Below are 15,309 nucleotides of genomic sequence, written 5' to 3' on the forward strand. Positions count from 1 at the left end.
TTATATTTTCTTTAAACATGCCTTGTTTCTTTAACTCTCAAAATGTGGTCATTGGATTTTCTCTGAAACTTTTCTTTGCTTCATAAATCATCATTAAAAAATCTAGAGTAAGTGTGATATTTTTAAAATGCTAGGATATAGTACATAAAAGACAAAGAATGATTAGAAATCTGAATGAATCTCATTTGGCTTTTAGCATGAATTGCCATAACTAAGAAGTTAAAGGTGGAAAATTAATATAGAATACTCTCAAGCCAGTTTTATATCCTCCTTCTGTCCATAATGACATATTAAATTTTAATTTTATATGAAGATTTGATGGAAGTTATATTTTCATCTACATTGACAAATTGTATTAGAGAGTGCTATGGATTGTGAGGTAATGCTTGTATTATCTTTTTTTACATTTTCCGTATTAATCCTTAAGGCTTTACTTGGTTTTTAATATGAATGTGAAATGTGTAAAACTATTTTAGGCATTAACTTGTAAATTTGGAGCAGTTATAGAAAAATAAAATGAATGCAAACATAAAAACAAAATATTTTAAGTATATATATATACTTTCCTCCTTGATTCAAAGTAATTCCCTTATTTCCAACTATGACATTTTATATTTTATTTTTAACTTATGCTGTGAAAATTACATCTTTATTATAAAAATGATTCTTTGTTGAAGGATATTTTTAAGACATGACAGTTAATTCCTTCACCTAGCCATGTACTCTGGCTTATTAAAGTGTTATTGAATTGACCACAGATGGTGTAAAACATCAATTTTCATGAACATTATCTATTACATGAAGTTGAGGAGAAAATAGAACTTTAAACATCTATTTCATTTTTTGCAAAATTGTGTTGCTTTTAATATCATGATATAATGTACACATGCTACTTTACCTGGGATTGCTATATTGCCCTTAGAAGGTTCAATGCCTTCAAAGCTCAACCTCTGGAAGGCTTTCAATACCTCAATTTGTGTTGTCTTGATTTCCTTTTTGTTCTTTTAACACATCCATTCCTGTGGGTGGTGTCTAAGAAGACACCTTGGTTTTTGTTTCTTCTGAACTCTGGGCAGTTGCAATCAGCATCTGTTTAGCAAATTAGTCATGAGTCATCTAGAGGTTCCTGGTTGGCGGCTAATGAAGTGAGGAATGAGAAAGATGTTACTCCAAACGCAGGCCACTCCCATTGGCTTTCACCAGCCCAGACACTTGACAACACATGGTTCTGTGTAATTATGAAGTTTGTGTGTATAAAGTGAAGCTGTTTCTGTGAAATTGCATATTTCCTAAATAAATCACTGCTACTTTGAGGTTCAAAAAAAATAAAGACATGGACCCTGTAACTGCAATCATGCTATTATTTTGCAATTTGGTATACAAAGTCATGATTATGTAGATATGTAAATAGATAGTATACTCAAACTGGCTAATTAAAGAGAGTTTAACAGAGCAGTGAGGGAGGAAGGTGTCATCCACCTACCGCATCAACAGGTGATATGAATTCAGTTACATTTCTAACTGTAATCTAAAATATTTGCCATTGCCAATGCTTTTTGTAATAGATACAACATAAAATATAGCTGCTAAATTCCGTGCCCTCTAATTGTTCAGAAAGCCCAAATTGGTTATTACAGCTTTCTTCTGCTACCCATTCCATCTTTCCCTTACTCTTACCCTTGTTTTTAGCACCTGAGCTGAACAGGATTCTTTATCTGATGAGTGACCCAAACATGAATTTCTACAAATTCTGAGGACTTGACTATCCTGTTTTCTTTGCATTACTGCAATTTTTCAGTAACTGGGATTATTGGGAACATTTTTTAAAAGAGATACCTGAATTCCAAACATAACAACCCAGAATCACCTTGGTAGTCTAGAAAAGTTATCAACCAATAGCCCACTTCTCTCCCTCTTAGTTTAGCAGCTTGAGATGCCTCCAATAGTCAGGGGGTAGTCCAATATGACAGTTCCAGACCTCTGATCCCTGGTGGAAAGACTCTTCCCTTGGGTATGTAGCACATACATCAGAGCAGCATACAAACCATGCCTCCTTCATGGTGAAACTTAAAAAGTGCACCCATTTTCATTTATCATAGAGGACCTAATTCAACATGTCTAGACCACCAAATCCATAACATTACACTAATACTGTGCTTCTCCGAACTTTCTGTGGCAGTTATCTCCTGTCCTCTGGCATATATCTTACGGAGGCATCTCAGGTATTTACTACTTCTGCTCACCATGTCCAGTCAGTACCGTGAATGTAACGTTCCAACTTGATGTTCTGTGGGCTGTCAAGATGAACTAGACTTCTTTGGACTGTATTTATAACAGAAGAGTTGACCTAGCCTTAAGCTAAGATAATAAAAGTATGCTCTCCCTGCAATGTGAAGGCAAAGTGCTTCAGATTATCTGTTGATAAGGAATTATTTTCCAAAGAAATTGTTAAGTCAGTAGCTCCGTACCTGGTATCAGGGGCTATGTTATATGTTAATATGTGCCAGCAACGGTATTACAGCTAGAACTGCATCTGTAGTTGGCATTTTGATGTGATTAAAACTGCATGCATCCACAGAACCATCTAGCTTGCATTAACCTCATCAACAGTATAAATGGGTATGTAGTAGGAATCCCCATGCCAACATCTTTCAGTTTTAGTTTACTATCTTTAAGTCTAGGGCTGTGATCTCCATTCTGGTAGCAACTAGCCTCCTGTGGCTAGTGCTATGTGTTGAAATGATATTTTCTTATTAAATGAAATCCATTCAAATTAATTCCATCTTTTTAAAATGTGGCCACTAGAAAATGTAGAATTATGTGTCTGATTCATACTTGCATTGGACAAGCACAGTTCTTGGCTTTCCATGATAGCTGTAGGTCAGGGAACCAACATAAGGATTCTATCCATTACTAAGTTTATTTATTCCCAAAATATGTAAGATGGACTTGGATAAAGCCTACATATATACCTTGACCTCCATATACCCCCACTTTGAACTGGTCAGCTACAATGGCATTTTGAGTTCCAGAGATTAATGTCAATTTAGAGCTAATCTAATAGACTAATAATCTGCAGTAGGATTTGGTATTTCCATTTCCTACCATAGAGCCTCTGCCACTCTGAGATCACATATACATTTAAATCAAGGAGGCCAGATCTGTTTGCAACATCTATCATTGTTCTCTCCAGCCTAGAGAAGACAATTACCATAAAGCTTTTCAAGCATGTGGCTTCTTTCATGACCAGTGTAATTCTTTGGTGAAGGGAGTTTCCCGCAGGCCCTTCTAGAAGTATGTAAGTGGCAGGCTGAACCAGATGATTCATAATAGATCCTTTCCATTATTCTTACTTATTTGAGCTTTTGTTGTTCTTCCTCTTTGCTATGCCAGGAAACCCTGGCATTTCAACTTTTTACTAATAAGCCATCATTGAATCAAGGATTCAATTAGTCAGTCACTCCCACTTGTTCAAGGCAATATATTAAATCCCAAATCCAGGTGAATGCATATATATTGATAAAAATTTGGCCCAATCTAGTATTTTGTTTCATCTTCTTGTTGTAAAACACTTAAAATCTATTCATTCCCTTACGTGCTAACTGGATTCCTGCTGGTACAACTGGCCGTTTTGTGATTCTTTCAGTGTATAGGGCTGTCACCTCTTGGATCAGGCCTTGATTTTGATTATACGAGAATCTAACTTATTATGAGCCTAGGGGCAATGAGAGTTAATAGGAATGAGTCCTGAAAAGAATTGCCATTTTCTGATTGGGTTCTTGCCTCAGCTGAAACAATCGAAAGTCTTCTTACTTTATGGGAATGCTGATTTATGGAACATTAGTTTCCTTAGATGGAAAGGTGAGGAGTGAGGACTGTGTCTTCCAGCAAGGGCGGTTTGGAAGTGTTTGCAGGTTCAACATTCTGCGCCTTGGTATTTGATCAGATAGTACCATTCCATGTTTCACTAATCCATTGCCATGACCAGGTTGTATTGGTACTGCCCATTTTATTTAGTGTGGCAACTCTATAACCCTTCAAATCAGATTCTGGAGTTGGTTTTCAGCCTTATTTGCCCTGAGGCTTAGGTAAATAAGGACTCTTTTAAAGCTGACAGAGGACTTTGACATTCCAACTTCTGCTCTGACGTGAAGTGAGCATTCAAGACCTTCAAACTGTCCTTCCTCTTTTATGTAATCCTTAGGGTCATCAGAGTTAGCCATATCACACTACAGTCTTCACTCTACACACCACCACTGTCACTTCAGCAAGGCTACATGCTACCAGCAGTGATAATTTGGGTAATCATATTGCCAGCAAATACCTAGAATTAGTAGTATTCCATTAACTCCCCAGTAAAAAAGCTACCTTGTTGTCTTCATATTGAGCAACTCAGTGCCAGAATGCCATTTTGACTCTCTGAGCCACTCCTGCTACCAGTAACTATCAACCAAGGCCCTGACAGGAGCAATGAGACACTCAATGGGAAAAATTTGGAGACATTCATGGTAATATTTACAAGAGAATAGTGAGGCATAAAGGAAACCAACAAGGATGGTTGAAGCATTACGAGGCTAGTAATAGCAAGAAACCATTAGCAACCCTATGCCTGGAGGGGATCAAGAGGTCACTAGAATTAGAAGAGGTAGGAGATGGGTCTTAAACACTGAGCTTTGATGAGGAATGTGCCCCCGCTAACCTGTGACACCTTGACCTCAGTCTTTCCACTCTAGTCTCTTGCTGATTCCTCACATATACTAAGGTTAGCAAGAAGCCAGAGGACAGAAGAGCCTGCTGATAAAGCCAACAGAAATTAGCTTTCTGCAGGAGCAAAGAAGGGTGCAAATGGCTATAAAGGTGACACAGAATATGCCACAGATAGACTAAAATTTAGGAACTAGTGCTTAAAATTACTAGTGTAGGGTATTAAGGCTAATGTAATGATTTTAATATTAATTTGTTTTTATGGATATTATCAGTACAAAGTATTTTGCTTCCTCCTTCCTCTCCCCCACTTTGGGTAACGACTATCCATTGTTTTAGTTTGTTATTGTGCTGTATAGTATTAATATTGCATCTTTGCTTCCTATATTTTAGATTTGAAATTTTTTCTCTACTAGGTTGGTAACAAAGAGCTTGGCATTGATGTACACTTATGTGTTAAATGAAAAAAAAATTAGAAAAATACATTCAATAAATGCTAATCCTTACTCCCCCACCCCCACCCCACCCCGTGTATGATCCCATATAAGCTGAAATTTCCTATTTGGAACTCTACTTGCATATTTTAGAGGACACCAGGTAGTGTCTCGGTTTTGATTGTATAGTCCCAATAGTTAGGTTATTTACAGATAATATCTGGCATTTCTAGAACCCTCCGTAGACACAAGGCACTGCAGCAAGCACTTCCCAAGGATTATTTCTTTAATTAAAGCCCTTTTATCTGACATGAGCAAAACTAGGTATTTTATTAATTAACAGCAATAAGTCTAGCAACATAAATTCTTTTGACAAAAGTTCTTATGTTTACATTTTTCAAACGTAAAAATATAGTGCATCATCTCTAATTCCATTTTCAGTGTCTTTAAGAACTTAGACCCTTGTGACGCAATCATACTTCTATTAAATTTTTAAGATTTTGCACTAATTTTTATGACTATCTTTGTCCACCTCTAATTCTTTAGCATTTTTTTAAAATCAGCTCACCTTTATTGAATCTTTCCAAAGTTAGTTTAGACAAAATTGTTTTTAGAAACAATTTTCTTTTTGTACTTATTTCCTTGAAATATGGATATTTAAATAATTTACCTAATTATAATAGGTGGTACAGCTGGCATAAATAGGCTTGGCTAGAATTATAACTGACTCTTAGTGATCTGTAATTCAACCACTCAGAAGTGTTTATGTGTGACATGAAAAGAGGGGCCTACAAGCTCCAGGAATTCAGTGTTTTGGGAAGAGGCCGTCAGTCGAGAAAGCTTTTTGCTGTTACTATATTTATTATAGGTGAAAAGACAGAGGCTCAGAGAGGTTGCACTTGCAGAGCCTAGATTCACACCAAGACAGTCAAACTCCAAAACCTGTATGTTATGGGATAAATGATACAGTCCTATATGTTTATTCTATAAAACTTGGTTAAATTAACTCAAAATGATAAAGAAAAAAGTACTATTTAGAAGAAGTCAAAACAGTTTAGAATGGGCTTAGTGCAAATTAGTTATATTACTTTGTCAAGTCACTTAATTTGATCTTTAAGTCTCCCCATACCCCCAGTATTATATGATGCTAAATACAATGTGTTATCTTTTTTCCCTGGACTTGGCTACTGATTGTTCACTACAACCAAATCTTAAAGAGTAAAAGAGTAGTCCCCATACCCCACTTTTTTTGTCTTATAATTAGCTGTGGTTTGTTTTAACTTTAAAATAGATTTTCAAAAAATGGAATAGGTCTTAAGCTTTTCAGATGACCTTCACAGTACCACTACTACTTCCCTACAACTGTCTGCTAACCATATTTAAGAGACAGCCTTGATAAGGACAGTTTCTGATTTTGTACTTTTAGCTTCAGAGATGCAGAAGTTTACTTAAAACTCATTCCCATTTAAAAGCACTTTTTACAAAGCCCCATCTGTCGTGCTGAACACCAAAAAAGTATAAAACAATGTTGAATTTTTCCTCCCTCACCTTTGCTAATTAGTACCTCAATAATACTTTTTACACTGGCATAGAAAATGGGTTTAAGTTTATAAAACCCTGGTTACTTGATTTGATTGCATGCTTTAAATTTTTATTATAGCCATTGATAATTTTTTTTTAATTGGAAGGATGTCCAGTTTTACAATAACCAATCAGAACCCCTTAAAGAATAATTATACTTCAGTAGTATTTAGCAGTGTTTGCCATGGAAATGTTTGTTTTCTTACAATGATTTTTGAATAGTTTAATTTTATTATTTGTGGAAGCATATCGGATTAATATGATAGTCTTTTCTCGGTAGCAGATAATTTTTGTCAGTAACTCCCATATTTTATTCCCTATTTCTTGAAATAACAGAAGAAATCATAGCATTTCTTACTTTGGTTGTAGTAGTGATGTATCCTACTTCTGAAATAGTGTCCATTCACAAAGAAAGAAAAAGGTGAAATGATAGAATCTCAGTGTTGTTTGTATGGCTATCTTCAGTGTTTATTTTATTGCAGTATGTTCACTAAATTTAAACATATCTAGCAATTGCAACCCTCCTTCTACTTTTGCTTTTTGTAGCACTCAAAATGACTGGCTGAGAAAGGGGGGGGGGGGACATTTTTTTACATGTGAAATTTAAATGACAATCTAAGAGGGAGTGGGAAGGAATGTGAAGGAGAGAGAAATAAAGAATTGGAATGTATCATCAACAATGTATCAGCTGAAGATCACAGTCAAATTTTTTGGTCCAGTGAGGAAATAATCTATACTCTTGTATACATTATGTAAGGATACAAGAAAATAAAAGGTACTGGTTTATATTTAAAACTTCACCAATTAGGGGCGCCTGGGTGTCTCAATGGGTTAAAGCCTCTGCCTTCGGCTCAGGTCATGATCCCAGTGTCCTGGGATCGAGCCCCGCATCGGGCTCTCTGCCTGCTTGTGATCTCTGTCTGTCAAATAAATAAATAAAATCTTAAAAAAAAAAAAAAACAAAAAACTCCACCAATTAATCTTAAGATTTACCACACAAATTATCTGATTTGCTATATATAAATTTATAACATACGACGTTTAAAACGTGAGTTTTTAATGATGAATCAGTGAATCAGTACTCCTTCTACAAAAATGATTTTTATTAGTTTTGTCTTTTAGATTTTTAAAGTATAATTATAGTCCTTTCATTCTTAGAAATTTGATTAGTGTGCTTCATACGTTATATATTGCTCCTTTTAATTGTCTTTATTATACCCAATACACTGGGGAAATAGTGTTTCAATTAAGTCTTGGACCCCTATTAATCAAAATAATACTTAGCATACTTGTTATTTTTTTTAATCTAAGAGGAACTAGAATTGCATATTTTTTCCTAATTAGCATTTCAAGTATATGTCTCACATACTATGATGCTGTGACCAAATTAAATATTTAAAACAGAATAGAAGATGTATATATGCATTATAAATGGTTATGTGTAAATTGCAAGGAGGAAAAGGTAAGAATATCTCTCTCATAGTCTCAAATATTTTTATGCCATATCTAAAATTCAGATATCCATGTAATTGTCCTGAATCCAGATTATTATAAAAATTACTTATTGCTTAAAACTGGAATCTTTTAAAAAATATGAAAATGAAAAATGCTAATGTCTTAAAGAAATTAGTTGTCTCTTGTATTCTAAAAAAAAACAAGTATTTCTTAACACTCATATTTTCAAAGATGCTTGTTGTAACACTGAAATATTATTTAAGTATTTAAATAAAATATCTTTGAGTAAGCAGGTAAGTGTAGGAACTTATTTTTTTTAAAGATTTATTTATGGGGGGGGGGCAAAGCGAGAGGTAGAGAAGAGAATCCTCAAGCAGACTCCCCACTGAGACAAAGCCCAATACAAGACTTGATCCCAGGATCCTGGGATCATGACCCGCCAAAATCCTGAGGCAGCCACTTAACCTACTAAACCACCCAAGGGCCCCCAAATTGCTTGTTTTGTTCTTCTCATTTTTAAAAAATAATTCCTTTGGGTTTTCAATAAGACTTACCTATAATAGTCTAAGGAAAACCTTAGCTTTCAGTTAAACCAGTACTTATTATCTAATTCTTTATTGGGATATATCATCTAAAAATAAATGCTTTGTAAAATTAGTTTATGTGATATATTTATATCATACATATCTGTACATATATCTGTATATATGCAGGTATATCACATAACCCTGGAGTTAGAGCTGTTTGAGGAAACTTCTAGTGTCATGAAGTCTTCATCTTTTTATGTAGGGTCAATAAGCCTATGTTATTCTGAACAAATATCTAGCTTATTTCCAAACACCTTAGGAATGTTGATTTTTACAATATTACTTTGTAACCTATTCGGTGTTTGACAATTTTTAGCCTAAGAAGTTTGTGCTTTATGTCTAATTGTCAGTTTAAAACTACTTTGTCCTATAAAAAACAACTGGACCAGATGTACCATAAAATATCTACTGTTAATACAATAGCTTCTCCCTTGCTATACATTTTTTTAATTCTACAATACAAGGACTGCCTTTTTATTTTTAAAGATCTTATAATCCCAGTTTTTTCCCATAAAAATAGCTCAGAAGTATTGAATACTTGTATTAGTTCCCAGTATTGATTTTTTTAAAAACATTATCAGTTAAATACTGTCCTGCCACAAACTCATTTACACGTTTCTATTATTTTTAACACTAGTTTATGTTTTATTCATTTATGCTTTTAACTGTTACCAGAAACTATAAAATATTATGACTTTGCCTGTTTTTGATTATATTTGAACATTCGCCTTTAGTAGAATATTCAATCAACTAACAGGCATTTTTAAAGTTTAAACTACATCCTCTCAGAGAAACCGACAAGAAGAGATCTCTCCTCATCTTCAGATTCTTAAAGCTCAAAAGTCGTATCTGGCTTAGAGTGAGACAGAGCTAACCTCTGACCGTATTATTAAAGAAACAACTTAATGTCAAATGCTCTAGTTTTCAGTCTTCTCACATGGGACTCACTGTTAATTCATCATAAGAATGAAATGCTTTCAAATATATTGTCATGTCTTGCTATGGGATTCACTACCACAGCCACATCATTTCCTTTTATTGCTGACTGGTCAGGAATTCCACAAACTAGAAGGGATTCTAAAGTACATATAGCCTTTGTAATTGCTCTCCATCTTGTTTCATTAAATAATCTTTTCCTCTTGTGTTTCCTTTTGCCTTCTACTCTTTGTCTTTTTCATAGGTTTTTCCCCCCAATCCTTAAATGTTTGCTTCAGTATTGCTTCATTTTTTGAGGTGACTACCAGAAAAAAGTATGTAAATAAGTACCTTTAGCTTGTATTACATACAAAATTATTTGAATAACATGGAACAGCTGCAGGCTATCGACTTTTTCATATTAACAACTTGTGAAATGAGTAAAGTATAAAAAATGTCTGAAAATTAGGTACTTGCCTAAAAGATTATCATTATTAGTTATTTTTGTATTGACATTATTTTGAAACAACATCATCATGACTTTTCTCTCAGATTTGTCAGAGACCCATTTTAAAAATACTAATCCATGGCCCAGGATAATGATGGACATGTTGGATTAAATTATGCTGGTTTAGAAATTGAAGCTATTGTAGCTCGTGCATAATAGTGATGATGCATTAAGTGTAGTATAATTTGTCCTGCAGACTTCCCATGAGAAGGAACTGTTTTCACCTGATTGTAGACCTGGCATCTGGCCCACTTTCTAGGTGATCTCCCAAGTGTGAACTTTCCCCACCCCCCTCTTTTCCTTCCTGGAGGTGCTCCATAGAGGTGGATTACACTGATAATACACAAGCAGTGTCAGTTGCGCGCATGATTTGCATAACTGTGCTGTGCTGATTTCACCCAAATCCTGATAATGATGCCCATGGTGCCTCTCTCTATGCTTTGCAGTAAACACTGGAGAAAGGGGATGGGATTAGTATTTTTATTCTTGACTCTTTAAACACACCCTAATGGCCCTGCCCATTGAAATATGATCAGGAGGGAAAAACCACTTTCAGTCAAGCTAGCTGGTAAGACGATTCATGTGATTTCTATCCAGTAAGTAGAACACCTTTCTTTTCCAGACCAATAATCATTATATACTCTACGTTATCTGTCCCTCAGAAATTATTTTTTTTAAATACCATACACGATCTCATCTTTTTTCAAATATCAGTCGTCATGCTTCTTTAAATTTCAAATACATTTCTAGAAGGAATTATTAAAGAGCAGTCTTTCTTCTTATAATACATACTCATGTGATATAGTACTTTGGTGCCTTCTTAGGTTGGTTTACTGCTGGAACTTTTCCTTCTTGTCTTTTTCTATTTTCAGGAATTCTTAAGAAATAAGCTAAACATAAACAATGAATTTTGGAATACTGAAAAAAATAAAATTAAAAAAAAAGAAATAAGCAAGAATTTTGGACCTATTTCTCATTCTTCTCAGTTTTCTACAAACATCATCCTCATTACAAGTTGACTAGCTCAGTTTTGTACCGTGCATCGATGTTGGTATGGATAGTCTGAATTCGTGGCCATTTCACATTTTCTCTTCCATGTCCCTGAGTCTGTGGGACTGGCACTCTTGAATTCATGGCAGAAGTGGAAGGGCAGCATGCTAGCATCATTACTCAGTGTCTAAAAGGGCACATCACACTGTGTTTTTGTTTTGTTTTGGTTTGGTTTTTTGTGAGCTAACCTCCACCCTTTCCTTTTATTTTTCCTACTTGATCCGTGTATGTGAGTCAAAAAAACCTGTTCATCCACAGCCTGTACTATCTTGCCAAATCTTGTAAGAAAACTCCCAAATGGTTAAAAAAACAAAACAAAACAAACAAAAAAAAACCCTTACAAATGAGGTATACAAAAACCAATATCAGTCATTATAATCATATAATACTTATTTAGAATATAATTAAATTTTTATTTAGGATATTATAAATCATTTATTAGAGTAGTAATCCCTTTAGTTTATACAGAAACATGATGATAATAAGTATATAAATAAGAATGAAAGATCCTACGTTCAGTATCTCAAAGAAGAAATTTTATTCTGTTTTACATCTGTATCCCTTATACTGTATCAAATGAATAAATGAAACTTTGGGTGCTTTAAGTTGCACATTCTTACATTAACTAGAAAGTTAGTTTAAGATTTGTAGAGGTCAGTGGTGGCTATATCTATTTCCTAATAAATGATAAATGTCAGTCCATTACAAAAATTAAAGTAAATCGCTAATATTTAATGGGCTCTTGTGACAAGCACTATTTTAAGAGCCTTATTTTACAGCTAAGGAAAGTCGAATTTAAAGAGGGTGAGAATAGTATAATGTATAGAGAAATTGAATCATTATGTTGTACACTTGAAACGAATTTTAACATTGTGTGTCAACTGTAATCAAAAAAATTTTTAAAACAAATAAATAAGAGATGCTACCTAACATCCCTACATTCTGTAGTTTTAAATATTATATATATGGTTCTTCTTATAAAGCTTTACCTTATTGAGGTTATTATATTTTTAACCTAATGTCTTTATTCGTATTTTGCCCACAATGTATACTATTTAGATTAGATTTTTTTTTAATTTTTTTTTTTAAGATTTTATTTATTTGACAGAGAGAGATCACAAGTAGACGGAGAGGCAGGCAGAGAGAGAGAGAGAGAGGGAACCAGGCTCCCTGCTGAGCAGAGAGCCCGACGTGGGACTCGATCCCAGGACCCTGAGATCATGACCTGAGCCGAAGGCAGCGGCTTAACCCACTGAGCCACCCAGGCGCCCCTTTAGATTAGATTTTAAACATACCACAGACATACACACATCCATACACCAAAATGCTCAGTATAATAAAACTAAAGTATCGTACTGAAATAAATGAAGATTTCCATAAAGCTTGAGTACATACAGAAATTTAGAATAAAATAAATCCAAGCATGTATAAATTATCTTTGTGAGAGTACTTTATAAAAAATTATGCTCTGATGTAATAAACATCTTATCATTAAGATGCATATTTTATTCAACTTTTACTCAGGAAAAGCTGGGAAATAAGCTCTGCTTTGCCTGACCCCAGAGTCTATGATCTCAGCTACCATACTCCTGCTTTCCAGTCTATTCTCAATATAGCAGCCAGAATTCTCTGTAGAAACCCCATTTAAATCATGTGATTTCTCTGCTTAAAATCTTTTAATGGCCTTCCATTGCTCTTCTAATAAACTCAAACTGCTTATCATGGCCAGGGGAAATGCTTCCCACCTCTCCTATCTTGTCTGATCATATACCACTCTATCCCTCACTCTGTATTTTTTGCTGCCCTTGGTTCCTTTATTCCTTTCTACTCTTGGGATTTTGCGCTGATGATCCTAGAAGTCTCTTCCTTCAGCTCTTTCCCAGTTCTTGGCATGGATGCCTCATTATCCTTCAGATATTTGCTTTAAATAGCTTCTTCTTAGAGTGGACTTCCATAAGCACTCTACCTAGAACATCCCCCTGCTCATTCTTGATCTTGTTCTATCTTAAAGTCTTGTAAAGCTTAAATCAGAATCTTTATTTATTATCTTGGATTTTTTTGTTCACGCACATGTTGCCTGTCTCTCCCCACTGTCATCTGAATGTAAGCTCTGTGAGGTCATGGACATCCTCTGTCTTATTTATTAATGTATCCCCAGCTCTTTGAATGGTGCTTGGTACATAATAGATAATGAAAAAGTTTTGCCAATTAATGGAAAAAATAATCTGAAAATATACATAAATTGAAAGACAAAAAAATGTTTTTATTTCATTCTTGAACAGCCACAGTTTTTTACTAATGGGAGTGTGTACCTTGTTGGACACTACACAACTTCCCATATCTTGGAATCAGATTGGATACCTCCACTAGTATCCAAATATTTTTATAGAAAAAGTGTATTTTCATACAGTACTCACTTTGTGTTGCAGCAACTCCTGAAACCTAGCTTCATAAAGATGTGACAATCATTGAAAAGACCGTAGTGTGATATGTTGAAACTGTGAGCAGGTAGTTTGTTTGGTGTCTGAGGGATGTTGAGTATTATTATTTCCCTTAAAAATTTAAAATATCCTGTGCTTATCTTGCTTTACAATATCCTTCCCAAGAGTGTGCTTTATTGTCCCATTAAAATTTAAGGATCGCAGGCCTAGCACATTAGAGAATTATTATTTTAATCAGAGTTCTGGTTGAGAGTATGGTCAAAAGGCTTTCCCATACACTAGTAGCATGAATATGAATTGGCAAATTCCTTTTTGGGGCAGCAGTAGAACAACAGGAATCAAGAACATTAAAATTATTTATATAGAGGGTTCATACAATAAAGTAGACAACTAATTCAAAGTACAACTTATACATACTAAAAACTGAAAAAAATATTGATTGCACCATATTTCAGTGCTCATCTTTCTTCAGATTAATTTCTAATTCTGTAAGCAATTGTTAAGTAAAATCAGATATCAAGTTCCCATTTTTTGCATTATAAATATTTATAGGATGGTGGGTGCTTTTAGTTTTATTAAAGGAAAATGAATGTGCTATATGCATAATACTGTTGCTGATTTTATATGTATCATGACAAATGGTAAATATAATTTCTGTATATAGATGTGTTTTTTTGCATGTTTCTGTATGTGTAAACATACATACATCTATATAAAGAATAAAACATTTACCACATATATTAGTGCTATTGTAATTTGTTTTATAGGTTTCACTAGGATAACTCTTGAAGTCACATATTTCAAGAAAACATAAGTGAACAAGACTTGATTGTGCTATATACCTTCATAACACCCTATGAATTTATGGTAAACATTCCTACTTCAAAATTATTTATGGCTATTTCCTTTGCTCTTCCTTTTGGTAGGTATATGGGGGTTTTAGTACAGGGGCAAGTATTTATCTCTATTCCTAATAATGACAGATGGAGAAAAATACTAGCAAATGCTAGCAAATTTTTTTTCTAATTGAATTGAATTATCAGGATTATCAAATTTGCTTTACTACATCTTTAATTTATCATTTATTTCTCAGTTGAGTTCAGGAATCTCTGTATCTCTGACAGGTTATATTGATGCTTCTCTTTTTGTTAGTGTAGGATTTTTGTGAGGGACAGTAGATTAAAGGAGACTGCATATTAACTTCTGAGAGAGTTGGGAACACTAATCCTGCTATCTTCAGTCTCAGAATCTTTATTATACTATATATTATTATTATAATACATATTGTAGAACTTTATATATAATAAACTTCATTTCAGTTACCTGAATTGTATTGGTAACAAAATTTACAAGGTTAGTGTGACTTTTTAAATATTTAACCCAATTACATATATAACTTTTGCTTTCAAACATAATGATGAAGTATTAGGAACCAGATTTACCCCCTGCCCTGAACAATTAGAATACCAGACACAATATATTAAATGACTTTTAGACATTCAACAACAGGCACTGCAGGACTAGAATTCCAGAGTAGAAAAACAAACATGGTGAGTCCTGTGATTATCCGAGCTTACTTCTTAGAAGCAATTTCCAAGCCATGCTTAGGAACAGGAAACCCAAAAGAGCCAGTC

At 34.2% G+C, this 15,309-nt stretch overlaps 1 protein-coding gene across 14 annotated transcripts in view; it reads left to right on the forward strand.

Annotated features, from left to right (window-relative positions):
- IKZF2 (IKAROS family zinc finger 2) overlaps positions 1-15,309 on the forward strand; it is a 152,703-nt gene that overhangs the window by 107,290 nt on the left and 30,104 nt on the right. The gene's annotated exons all lie outside the window — the stretch shown is intronic.

The sequence above is a fragment of the Lontra canadensis genome, unplaced genomic scaffold (genome assembly GCF_010015895.1).
Source record: "Lontra canadensis isolate GAN:19392208 unplaced genomic scaffold, GSC_riverotter_1.0 scaffold18, whole genome shotgun sequence".
Taxonomy (NCBI): domain Eukaryota; kingdom Metazoa; phylum Chordata; class Mammalia; order Carnivora; family Mustelidae; genus Lontra; species Lontra canadensis.